The 12,527-nt window shown below is 48.1% G+C and overlaps 1 protein-coding gene across 4 annotated transcripts in view; it reads right to left on the reverse strand.

Moving 5' to 3' along the window:
* EXTL3 (exostosin like glycosyltransferase 3) overlaps positions 1 to 12,527 on the reverse strand; it is a 177,845-nt gene that overhangs the window by 89,473 nt on the left and 75,845 nt on the right. The window lies entirely within an intron of this gene.

The raw sequence follows: 12,527 nt of genomic DNA on the forward strand, positions 1-12,527 counted from the left end.
CTCCGTGCCCTATACCCGATTCCATCACTTGCCAAACTCCCTAGTCTCTCTGGTTGCAATATGACCTCAGGGAACCTTCCCAGATGTACTAACTGGGGCTGATAGGAGCTATGGCCCCAAACACCTAGAGAATACCAGGCTGGAGGCGACTGTCTTGAAGTAAGGGCAAAGTTGCACCCATAGTGCACAGCCTAGGACCCTCGTACCTACGGGACCGCCTCTCCTGGTATGTCCCACGGAGGACCTTATGGTCTTCAAACAAAAACATCTTGGAGGTCCCGGGCCACAGGGAGGTTAGGCTGGCCTCAACCAGAGCCAGGGCTTTTTCGCCTGTGGCCCCGCTCTGGTGGAACACTCTGTCCCAAGAGACTAGGGCCCTGCGGGGCTTGACATCTTTCCGCAGGGCCTGCAAAATGGAGCTGTTCCACCAGGCCTTTGGCCAAGGCACAGTCTGACCCCCTCCTTTGGTAATCCTCATAGAACTCTAGCCCAATGGTTGCCATTAATTTGATTCTGAATTGATTTTAGAATGGATAGGTTTTAGAATGCTGTGTTACTTTTATTGTTGTTAGCCGCTCTGAGCCCGGCTTCGGCTGGGGAGGGCGGGATATTATAATATTATTATTATCATCATCATCATCATCATCATCATCTCAACCACTTCAAGCATTATGGGTGGAGAAAAGGCATGTTCAAATGCTACTCTCCCCCCGCCCCATAAGCTGACCAAAGCAATGCAAAAACCACACAGATCACATCCTGATATCACAATTTTGCAAGAGGGATTCAGTTGCATTCTATCCAAATCCACAAAACATGGATTTCTTCTGCATGAAAAGCATAAGCTACGTAACAGTGAGCTCCCTCCTATTATTCCTCATCCACCGATTCAATGGCAACATGAGGACATAAAGTCTCCTGTTACTTGGTTAGACTGGAGGATGTTCTGTTCCTCATCTATCTCCTCTTTTTGCTTCCCCAGAGACAACCACGTGTCTAAAGTCCCTTCTAGGTCCAGTCTCAGTCAACAACCATGCTTCTCTGCTGAAACTGTGCATGCAAGACATATGCAAACTTTGTTATAGGAGTTCTAAGGTCTCAAATATGAGGTAAAGGACCCTCGACAGTTAAGTCCAGTCGCAGACGACTCTGGGGTTGCGGCGCTCATCTCCCTTTACTGGCTGAGGGAGCCGACGTTTGTCCACAGAGTTTTTCTGGGTCATGTGGCCAGCATGACTAAGCTGCTTCTGGCAAAACCAGAGCAGTGCACAGAAACGCCATTTACCTTCCTGCTGGAGCGGTACCTATTTATCTACTTGCACGCTGATGTGCTTTCAAACTGCTAGGTTGGCAGGAGCTGGGACCGAACAACGGGAGCTCATCCCATCATGGGGATTCGAACCACCGACCTTCTGATCGGCAAGCCCTAAGCTCAGTGGTTTAGACCACAGTGCAACCCACATCCCTGCACACTCATACATAAGTGTATAAGCCACATGTCTAAAATAGTACAGGAGAGCAATCCAAAGGCCATCTTGGCTCTTTAAAAGACTCTAAATATTTCCTTTGCCTCCTTAATCCCCTTTGCCTGAGAATAGGTAGGCAGATAGTGATCAGGAGAAGTTCCTGAAGGGATTATTTTCCTCTATCTATGAACCTCCTTTGTATTAATTGTCAACTGAATTAAAAAACAACAACTTCAGTCTCAGGAGCCACTGCAAGCCTAGCAGACAGAATCACAGAGCTAGAAGGGACCAGGAGAGTCGTCTAGTTCAGTGTTTCCCAACCTTGGGCCTCCAGCTGTTTTCGGACTACAATTCCCATCATCCCTGACCACTGGTCTTACTAGCTAAGGTTGATGGGAGTTGTAGTCCAAAAACAGCTGGAGGCCCAAGGTTGGGAAACACTGGTCTAGTTCAACCCCCAGCCCTGACACTCTGAGATTAAGAGACTCATATTGCTCTACCGAGTGAACTATCCCAGCTTCTTCACACAGTTGCAGAGGCAGTGGCGATGGGAGAAGGAAAGGCAGGAACCTGCGAAATCACCTCCTGAAAAGCAGAACACCATCCAGGACATCAATCCTACCACTGCTAGAGCTGTTCGACATGCAAGAAGTATAAAATGCCTTTGTCAAGCACAGGGGAAGCCAAAGCCATTGCCTCCGCTACAGCCTCTGCCAATCTGCTTAACTACTGATGGGTGCTTGCCTGTTTCTAAGAGCCCCCATGCCCCCTGCAGAGGCAGAGTACGTATTTTCCCATGGAGAGGACCCCAGCCTCAAATCCCAGCCTCTCCAGTTAAAAAGGCAGCAGGGAGCTCAACTGGAAAGAGAGATTATACGACGCAGAGCCAAGTGGGCTAGCATCTGAACAGAAGCAGGCTCCATCATCCCAGCTGTTCTGTTAAAGGCAGGCCACAGATTAGAAGCGGCGCACGGGTTGTCCTTGCAAAAACAAGACTCTCCAAGCAAGCAGAGCTCCTTCTCCTTCCATTACAGATAATCAGAGCGTTGCAGCTGCAATACAGTTTCCCGGATTGCTATCAATAGCTGTAAACTAAAGGATCTTAAGCTGTTCCTTATCTGATTCATCCTCTCCCGAGTGCAACTTGCTGAAGAAAAACAGATCAAACGCTCCAGCCCAGTACGCTAATCTAAGTGTGGCTGACAAAGCACATTTAGGCACAGTTGATATTTTCCCCCACGGTTACCGTTGTTCTGCTTGAAAAGCTGGCGCAACATCTGTAGGATGCCCTGCTTTTAACAGGAATTGCAGACACAGCTGGAGATCAAGATATAGGACTTGTCTCCTAAGGGCAACTATTGGCTTGGGTTTACAAACTGGCCCTAACTTGGAGTGGCCACCAGCCCCTGCTTGCCAGAGTGGTGCATGCTCTAGTTATCTCCTGCTTGGACTACTGCAATGCGCTCTACATGGGGCTACCTTTGAAGGTGACCGGGAAACTGCAAATAATCCAGAATGCAGCAGCTAGACTGGTGACTGGGAGCGGCCGCCGGAACCACATAACACCAGTCCTGAGAGATCTGCATTGGCTCCCACTACGTTTCCGAGCACAATTCAAAGTGTTGGTGCTGACCTTTAAAGCCCTAAACGGCCTCGGTCCAGTATCCCTGAAGGAGCGTCTCCACCCCCATCATTCAGCCCGGACACTGAGATCCAGCGTCGGGGTGCAGAAAATTCCGACGAAAGAGAAAAGTAAATTAAATGAGAGAATAGAAATAGAAGAAATAAGAAATGCAATTAAAGAATTAAAAAGTGGAAAGACCCCAGGACCGGATGGATTCAGTGCAAGATTTTACAAAGAAATGAAGGACACCCTGATGTTGGGAAAGATGGAGTGCTGTGGGTCCCCAATTCCTCTGGTCACTCTCCCCACCCCTCACCCAGATCAGTCCCTTCCCCACCCGAAAGAAATAGGGAAAGGAAGGGAACACGCCTCACTTTCTCAAGGGATCTTGGCAAAGGCTGGATGTTGTTGTTGTTTAGTCATTTAGTCGTGTCCGCCTCTTCGTGACCCCCTGGACCAGAGCACGGCAGGCACTCCTGTCTTCCACTGCCTCCTGCAGTTGGGTCAAACTCATGCTGGTAGCTTCGAGAACACTGTCCCACCATCTCGTCCTCTGTTGTCCCCTTCTCCTTGTGCCCTCCATCTTTCCCAACATCAGGGTCTTTTCCAGGGAATCTTCTCTTCTCATGAGGTGGCCAAAGTCTTGGAGCCACAGCTTCAGGATCTGTTCTTCCAGTGAGCACTCAGGGCTGATTTCCTTCAGAATGGAGAGGTCTGATCTTCTTGCAGTCCATGGGACTCTCAAGAGTCTCCTCCAGCACCAGAATTCAAAAGCATCAATTCTTCGGCGATCAGCCTTCTTTATGGTCCAGCTCTCACTACAGAAGAATAAATCTGAGCCTTGAGAAGCCTTGAGAAGCCAAAAAGCAGAATCCAGAAAGAGGGACATTCTGCTAAATTCCTTCATCAGCAACCTTCATTCCCTGTCTAAGGTGACCCCCATGACAGAGCGTGGGGATGATAATGCCAAGGTTGCAGGTTCGATCCCCATATGGGACAGCTGCACATTCCTGCATTGCAGGGGGTTGGACTAACTTCACCATCATCACCATTTTATTTGTATGCCGCCTTTCCATAGTTGAAACTATGCTCAAGGCGGCTTACAACATGACAAGATTTACATGATTACAAACGTAACAGAAATCATTAACAATAAATAAAACGCATCAAAACGTACACAACCAAATGGAAACAATTTCCACGTAAATCGTAAGATCTAAAACTAAAGATACAACAATAATATCAATAACAGCAATAAGCTCTCTCAACGTCCCCGTAAATAATACTCCAGCCCAAGAATCCATTCAACATCCTCAGCTTTTGTAGCTGGAGTCAGTCCGTACTCCACTCTCCCAGGCCAGATGGGAAAGGGTCAGCAAGGCAGGGGGCAGGTCTTCCAGGGCTCACAGCCAAGACGGTCTCATTGAAAACAACACAGATAGAAATTAAAAACAATTTAAAAGATGAGCCCTCTCTGCTGAGCAGGAGCCGCAGTCCCACCCCAAGCCCCACCTCAATCCAGGTGGAGAGAGGCAAGGGCAGGGCCCTTCAGACCTTCAGCCGGCCATCCTCCTGAGTCAAAGAGGAAACCAGAGCAGAGAGTCTCCAACACCCCAACCCAGCACTTGGGTTTTGCTGTTTGTGCCCAACTTTTGTAGCTGGAGTCAGTCCGCATTCCACTCTCCCAGGCCAGATGGGAAAGGGCCAGCAAGGCAGGGTGCAGGGTTTCCAGGGCTCACAGCCAAGACGGTCACTTCTAAAACAACACAGGTAAAAATTAAATGCAAGGGCAGGCTCCTTCAGGCCCTCAGCAGGCAGTCTACAGGGTTCCTTCCAGTTCTACAATTCTGCGATTCTATGTGTCCACAGGTGCAATAGTTGCTATTAACAGTTAGCAATAACAACTGCAGAACAGCCACTGGCAAATGAAACACGCAAGTTTGGAACCAGTAACTGATGGGGTTTTTTTTAGTTAAAACTGGGATTTAACGTTTCACACAAATGATACAAGGCGGCGGAATCACAGAAGAAACTGTGACTGCTAATGGGTCGCAATAAATACTGGGAGGCAACGGATTCCTCTTTGTCAAGCGGTATCACCTCGCATGATCATCATAATCCCATCTGCACACTTCAATTTGGATTACAAATTACTGCGTTCACTCCTGAAAGCGCCCCGTGGGATTTCCAGTTTCTGGTTGCACTCATGCGTTCTCATGCTTCATTATCGCTTTTAATTTGTCAAATGCTTTTTGCGTCTTTCCACAGAGGACAAGGCTATGTTCTGCCTCCAACGCCAGAGACATCGGAATACTAGGAAGCCAGACTGGATGTGCCCTCGTCCCGATTCAGCAGCCTCTTCTTACGGCAACCGTGACACAGAGCCACAAATATTATCAGTTTACAATGGGAGAGGGAACTGGAGGGCAACTGCCCTTCTAAGGATCACAAAACTACGGAGGTTGAACACAGAGGATGGATTCCACTGTTCCATCCACTGAACCATAGCATTAAGAATCCAGAGAAAGGGGACACAGCATTTTTTTACAGACACTTTGCAATGCTTTCTGGTATTTGCAAATACTTCCTTTACTCTTTCAGAGGGGACGTAGTCAAAAGGTGTTTTCTTAGCGAAACACATAGCGGTGTCCCAAAGAACTCTGTGGTTTCCTGCCCTGCAAGACAGAGATGGCTACTTCAGCAACGCACCATGGGGAATAATTACACCTGGATAGTAGGTAACACACAGTGGAGGTCAAAAAGACAGAAACGGTACCCTAATCAAACACGATTATCGGGTGATAAAACAGATTATTATTATTATTATTATTATTATTTATACCCCGCCCTCCCCGGCCAGAGCCGGGCTCAGGGCGGCTAACACCAATAAAATAAAATCACAGTAAAAACATAATGGGGGGGGGGGAAGAGGGGGGGAACCCAATTTAAAATACAGGTTAAAATGCAATTTAAAATGCAGCCTCGTTTTAAAATAGCTGATGAATCAAGACCATAAGGGGAGGGAAACATAAGGGTCAGACCGAGTCCAAACCAAAGGCCAGGTGGAACAGCTCTGTCTTGCAGGCCCTGCGGAAAGATGTCAAGTCCTGTAGGGTCCTAGTCTCTTGTGAAAGAGCATTCTACCAAATCGGGGCCAGTACTGAAAAGGCCCTGGCCCTAGTTGAGACCAATCTAACCACCTTGCGACTTGGGACCTCCAAAGTGTTGTCATTTGTGGACCTTAAGGTCCTCCGTGGGGCATACCAGGAGAGGCAGTCCCGTAGGTACGTAGGTCCTAGGCCTAAGAAGGTGTGACTGTCCTGTCAAGTCCCGCAGGGCCCTAGTCTCTTGTGACAGAGCGTCCCACCACGTTGGAGCCAGTGCTGAAAAGGCCCTGGCCCTAGTTGAAACCAATCTAACCTCCTTGAGGCTCAGGACCTTCAAAGTGCTGTTATCTGTGGACCTTAAGGTCCTCCGCGGGGCATACCGGGATGAGTGTGAATGTACCTGTTACCCACTAAACCCATTGGAATGATAAACAGAAAAAGGTTGGGGTTTAAATGGAAGATTCTCCGGCAGAAGCAGATTAGCATTTTTAATTAAAAGTGGGGGGGCACACAGAGAACCTCACAGGTGAACTGAACCCCAGGAGCCTAAAAAAGTTTCAAGTAATGGACCATATGGAATTGGCTGAAATGACCGGCAGAATCCGAGACCAGGGAGAAGAGTCAGTGGAAGAAGATTGGAAGAAATTTAAAATCTATCTACAGAAACACTGTAAAATTATTGAATGTTAAAGACGTTGGAATAAAATGAAGTCGTTCTAGTAATAAGGTAAAATAAGAATATGCAAGAAGGGATGGATATTAGATGAAAATTTGAAGTTAGAATATGTGAAGATAAATAATTAAGGGTAAAAAAATGAGGCATGAATTTGCTGAATAAATTTTTAAATGGAATACAAAAAAGGGAGGTGTGAGGAAGTCACGAAAATAAGTAAATGAATGTAAGATATTATAAAAGAGGGATTTTTAGGTGTTTTTTTTACTTCTTTCTTTTAATGTTAAATTTTTGGTTTTTGTATTTTTATATATTTTTTTCTCTTGTGTGTTATTACTTTGTAACTCTTTGTAATGGAATGTGGGGTTGCTTGTGCGTAAGTCGCAAACTGCTCCAAGCTGAGTAGTTTGGTCAAACTTTTCCCCGGCTGGACAGCCTGTACTCGGTGGCTGTCTCAATCACTGGCAGAATCCGTCAGTGGGCGTTTCCTGAACTTTTTCCAACATAAAAGCTCTTTGACACCAAGTCGACGCCTTGCCTCCCTGCGCGGAAGCTTTCTGCGCAGAGTGGGCGTCCCAAGCGGAGGCTCTGTGCTCTCCCCGCTGGTCTCGCTAGAACAGTCTCGGAGCCCTCCCTCCGAAGCTCCCTCAGCCTCCCCTTTCTTCCTAGCGTAACGCCTATCTCCTTCCCCAGTGGAAGTGAGCTCTCTCTCCCTACTGGGTCCTTCTCCTGCATCGCTGCTGCGCCTTACCTCCTCTCCTGTCTCCGATGACAGTTCCCTGACACTCTTTTTTGTTAAAAATTTAATAAACATTATTTTTTAAAAAAAAGTTTCAAAGGGGCCGACCAAGAGTGACATTGGTTCGCCCAAACAGTTGCGCAGCCAATCCAGGCCAGACTGCAAATTTCACGTCAAAGCTTCCCTGGAACGCATCTCTGCTTTGTCAGCGAGCGTTCGCATGTCAAGCTTCTCCAGAGGTCTCCTCTTTGCCCCATCCTCACAGAGAGAAGCAAATCCCAAGGCAGGCTAATCGGGAACAGCCTAAAAGGGAGCTCGCCTGCAAAAGACAAATGGCAAGAGGGAAGCAGAACGCAACACATTCAGGATGTTGATCTAAGCTGACACCACTCGTCATTCCGGCTCATTAAGCCTGGCAGCGATTCTCCCCTGCCAAGGAGAAACGACTTCATCAAGGGAAAATTCCATCAACACCAACTCCAAAAGAGGGGAGAGGCCGTTCCCCCCCCCCCCCGATGACAGGAGGTGGGGAGAGGAAGAAAAGAGGAGAGAGACCCTTTGCTGAGCAACAGCCCAAGAACAATTATTCCTGGGAAGCGACGGAGATAATTCAGAAGATGAAATACCCACAGTGCTGGTTCCATTATGCACGGCACTCCGAGAGATGAGACCCGGCTGTCTGCAGGTTCAAGAGTCTGCAGGCGTCAAGAGCTGAGCTGCCTTTTCCACGAAAGAGGGTAGGAGAAACCCACTTCTCTTAGGAAGCGTGGATTTCACAGCCACACATCAGCTCTAGACAGGGTCTGGGTTTGCATCACATCTGCTGCTTTTGTGTTTTCATCTGAACGTAGGAAGAGACCAAAAAGCCCAAGTCCAGCACCCCACATTCCCCCGGTGGCCAACGAGCAGAACAGTAGTGCAACAGTGCGCTGCTCGCTCATGTTCTAAGCGCACAAGCACAGCAGGTGCAATCGCTCCTTCCCTTCCGCCAACCTTCCCAGCGGAGACCCCAGACCTTCAACTGCGCAACCTCTGGGGGAGCTGCAATCCTCTCCTGCCTTTCCAATTACAAGAGCTCTCTGCATGGGAAGCCGGCCGTGCAACCGTACGCAGTCAGTTCGGGTCCCAAGCTAGCTCCTGTCATCCCTGCGAGTTGATGGGAGCAAGGGGGAAGAATCGCATTAAGAATACATGTCAGCGCTGCTATAGATATTAGTTTTGGGCTGACAGCAGGACGCGGATCACAACTGACTGGGGGCCGAGCTGCCGTGGGCCACGACCGTTCCTGGCTCTGCCGCAGCGCATGCATGGCAGGCAACATTTCTCGCCATTGGCGTCTCCGTGGCACCGTATCCACACTTCAGCATCGTTTTAGTCATTCCTGGCTTCCCGGCGCAGTGCGTGCACCTGGGTAGGCGAACAGCAGAGAGAATGTTACAGATAGGTAGCCGTGTTGGTCTGCCATAGTCAAAACAAAACAAATTCCTTCCAGTAGCACCTTAAAGACCAACTAAGTCAGTTCTTGGTATGAGCTTTCGTGTGCATGCACACTTCTTCAGATACACCTGAAGAAGTGTGCATGCACACGAAAGCTCATACCAAGAACTGACTTAGTTGGTCTTTAAGGTGCTACTGGAAGGAATTTGTTTAGCAGAGAGAATGGCATGCTTGGGAAGGAGGCTAACACTAGTCCTCGCCGCGGGATCACATTCACCCAGTGCTATACCAGCTGCACTGGCTCCCGGTGGAGTACAGGATCAGGTTTAAGGTGCTGGTTTTAACCTTTAAAGCCCTATATGGCCTACGGGACCACCTCTCCTGGTATGTCCCACGGAGGACCTTACGGTCTTCAAACAAAAACATCTTGGAGGTCCCGGGCCACAGGGAGGTTAGGCTGGCCTCAACCAGAGCCAGGGCTTTTTTGCCTGTGGCCCCGATCTGGTGGAACGCTCTGCCACAAGAGACTAGGGCCCTGCAGGACCTGACATCTTTCCGCAGGGCCTGCAAGACAGAGCTGTTACACCAGGCCTTTGGCCAGGGCACAGCCTGACTCCCTCCTTCGGCAATCCTGACAGAACTCTGGCCCAATGGTTGCCATTAATTTTATTTTGAATTGATTTTAGAATGAATTGATTTTAGAATGCATTTCAATTAATTGATTGTGATTATATGTAACTGTGTTATTTTTATTGTTGTTAGCCGCTCTGAGCCTGGCTTCGGAGGGCGGGATATAAATAAAATTTTATTATTTTTATTATTAGTGGCAAGGCAGAAGTTGAGAACAATGGGAGGAAGCAGTGCCTCTCTAGTAAGCAGAGAAGAAGAAGAGGAGTTTGGATTTGATATCCTGCTTTATCACTACCCAAAGGAGTCTCAAAGCAGCTAACATTCTCCTTTCCCTTCCTGCCCCACAACAAACACTCTGTGAGGTGAGTGGGGCTGAGAGACTTCAGAGAAGTGTGACTGGCCCAAGGTCACCCAGCAGCTGCAGGTGGAGGAGCGGGGAAGCGAACCCGGTTCCCCAGATTACGAGTTTACTGCTCTTAACCACTACACCACACTGGCTCTCAGAGGTTAGACAGAGGCTGCATGGATTCCACCATCACCACTGTTCCACCACTCATGATACGCAAGTTCTTTCATTCCAGCTAGGACAGCTGCTATGAGGCCTGAGGGATGCCAGGACTCACCCAAAGGGGCAGGAATCTTAAGGGGTTGGTTGCCAATCTGGGCCAGCAACAAGCTACTGAGCCCAGTACTCAGTTTTGCCGTATTTGGGCACAAGGAAGAACGATATGCAGCTCATATTCTTGCTCTTGGCACACCAGGCCCAATAAACGGCACCCTCTGAACCATTTGGACACCTGTTTTTATTATGCACTATTGCAGCTGCTTCTTTCGAAAGCTCAGATTAGCTGGCAAAGGCTTTCCCTCCAGGAGCTGATCAGGCACGCATCTCCTTGGCTTCATCAGAACTCTTGATACTGGAGTAGGACTTTCTTTCTGGCCATTCCTTGGCGCCGATAGAAGCTCTACACCAGTCCTTCTATCCAACGGACGCAAAGCTTGTCTTAGTTCTAGGACACCAAAGCTTTCGCTTTCAATTCTGCCATGGACTCGTGGAATTTCAGATGTTGTTGTTTAGTCGTTTCCGACTCTTCGTGACCCCATGAACCAGAGCACGCCAGGCACTTCTGTCTTCCACTGCCTCCCGCAGCTTGGTCAAACTCATGCTGGTAGCTTCGAGAACACTATCCAACCATCTCGTCCTCTGTCGTCCCCTTCTCCTTGTGCCCTCCATCTTTCCCAACATCAGGGTCTTTTCCAGGGAGTCTTCTCTTCTCTTGAGGTGGCCAAAGTCTTGGAGCCTCAGCTTCAGGATCTGTCCTTCCAGGGAGCACTCAGGGCTGATTTCCTTCAGAATGGAGAGGTTTGATCTTCTTGCAGTCCATGGGACTCTCAAGAGTCTCCTCCAGCACCAGAATTCAAAAGCATCAATTCTTCGGCGATCAGCCTTCTTTATGGTCCAGCTCACACTTCCATACATCACTACTGGGAAAACCATGGCTTTTACTATACGGACCTTTGTTGGCAAGGTGATGTCTCTGCTTTTTTAAGATGCTGTCTAGGTTTGTTGTTGCTGGAATTTCAGATAGTGCTCCTTAATGGCATTATCTAACCCCAACAGGGTTGTTGGGAAAGCAGATGTTCACACTAGAAGAACTCCATGAAGAATACAGAGCACCAGGATTCTAGATTTTCATCTTCCTGTACAGGACAGGCGTGATCTTTGTGTCACATGCTTTGATGGAGGGGAATAATGTGTGCCCTTCTACTGAACATCTAATCAACACAACACAGAGAGAGGTCAGGGTTCTTCTCTCAATGCAAGCCTAACCCTTGTAAGTCCACAGGCCAACAGAACAGTCCAAGGACACAAAGCCATGTGTCACCTTACTTTTACAGAAGGACTCAAGAGAAGAAGCAAGCAAAATAATAAATTAATAATAATAAATTTTTATTTATACCCCGCCCTTCCCGGTTCAGAAAACCGGGCTCGGGGTGGCTAACAACAAATTTAAAACGCTTAATTGATGCAACAAAAAAAACAGCATAAAATACAGTATAAAACGTGAATAACAATAAATTCAGAATTCAAAAATCAGTTGAGGGGGAAAATCCATCCAATAAACATTAGATGATCACCAGGGCTAGCTAAATTAGTCCTATTTGGGACTAAAATGAGCCCACATCCAAGCAACAGCACAAACGATCAGCCCAACTGGATATAATAATAATAATGACAATAATAATGATTATGGTGATGATAATGCTAATTTATTATTTATACCCCGCCCATCTAGCTGGGTTTCCCCAGCCACTCTGGGCGGCTCACAACAGAATATTAGAAATGCGATAAAACATCAAACATTAAAAACTTCTCTAAACAGGGCTGCCTTCAGGTGTCTTCTAAAAGTCAGGTAGTTGTTTATTTTATTGACATCTGATGGGAGGGCGTTCCACAGGGCAGGCACCACCACCGAGAAGGCCCTCTTCTGCCTGGTCCCCTGTCACCTCACTTCTTGCAGGGAGGGAACCACCAGAAGACCCTCGGAGGTAGACCCCGGTGTCCAGGGTGGAGACGCTCCTTCTGATATATTTATTTGGATAAACTGAGCTTGGGGTAGGGAGGAGAGTCTACTTTGCTTGTGGGGGCTCTGCTCGATTCTCAGATCTGATCCAGGGGAGTTTTGGCAGCAGGCCTGACACCCGGGAGAATGCCCCACAGAGTGCATTCGAAGCCGTACAGAACGAAGGCCCCTGGGATCTACAATAGGATATCCTGCGGAAGCGAGAGAGTGCATTGTACGACACCCTGGGGGGGAATTACAGAGAGAAGAGGCCGTGCCGTTTTCCT

Source organism: Podarcis erhardii (genome assembly GCF_964252035.2).
Source record: "Podarcis erhardii genome assembly, chromosome: 3".
NCBI classification, from domain to species: Eukaryota; Metazoa; Chordata; class Lepidosauria; order Squamata; family Lacertidae; genus Podarcis; species Podarcis erhardii.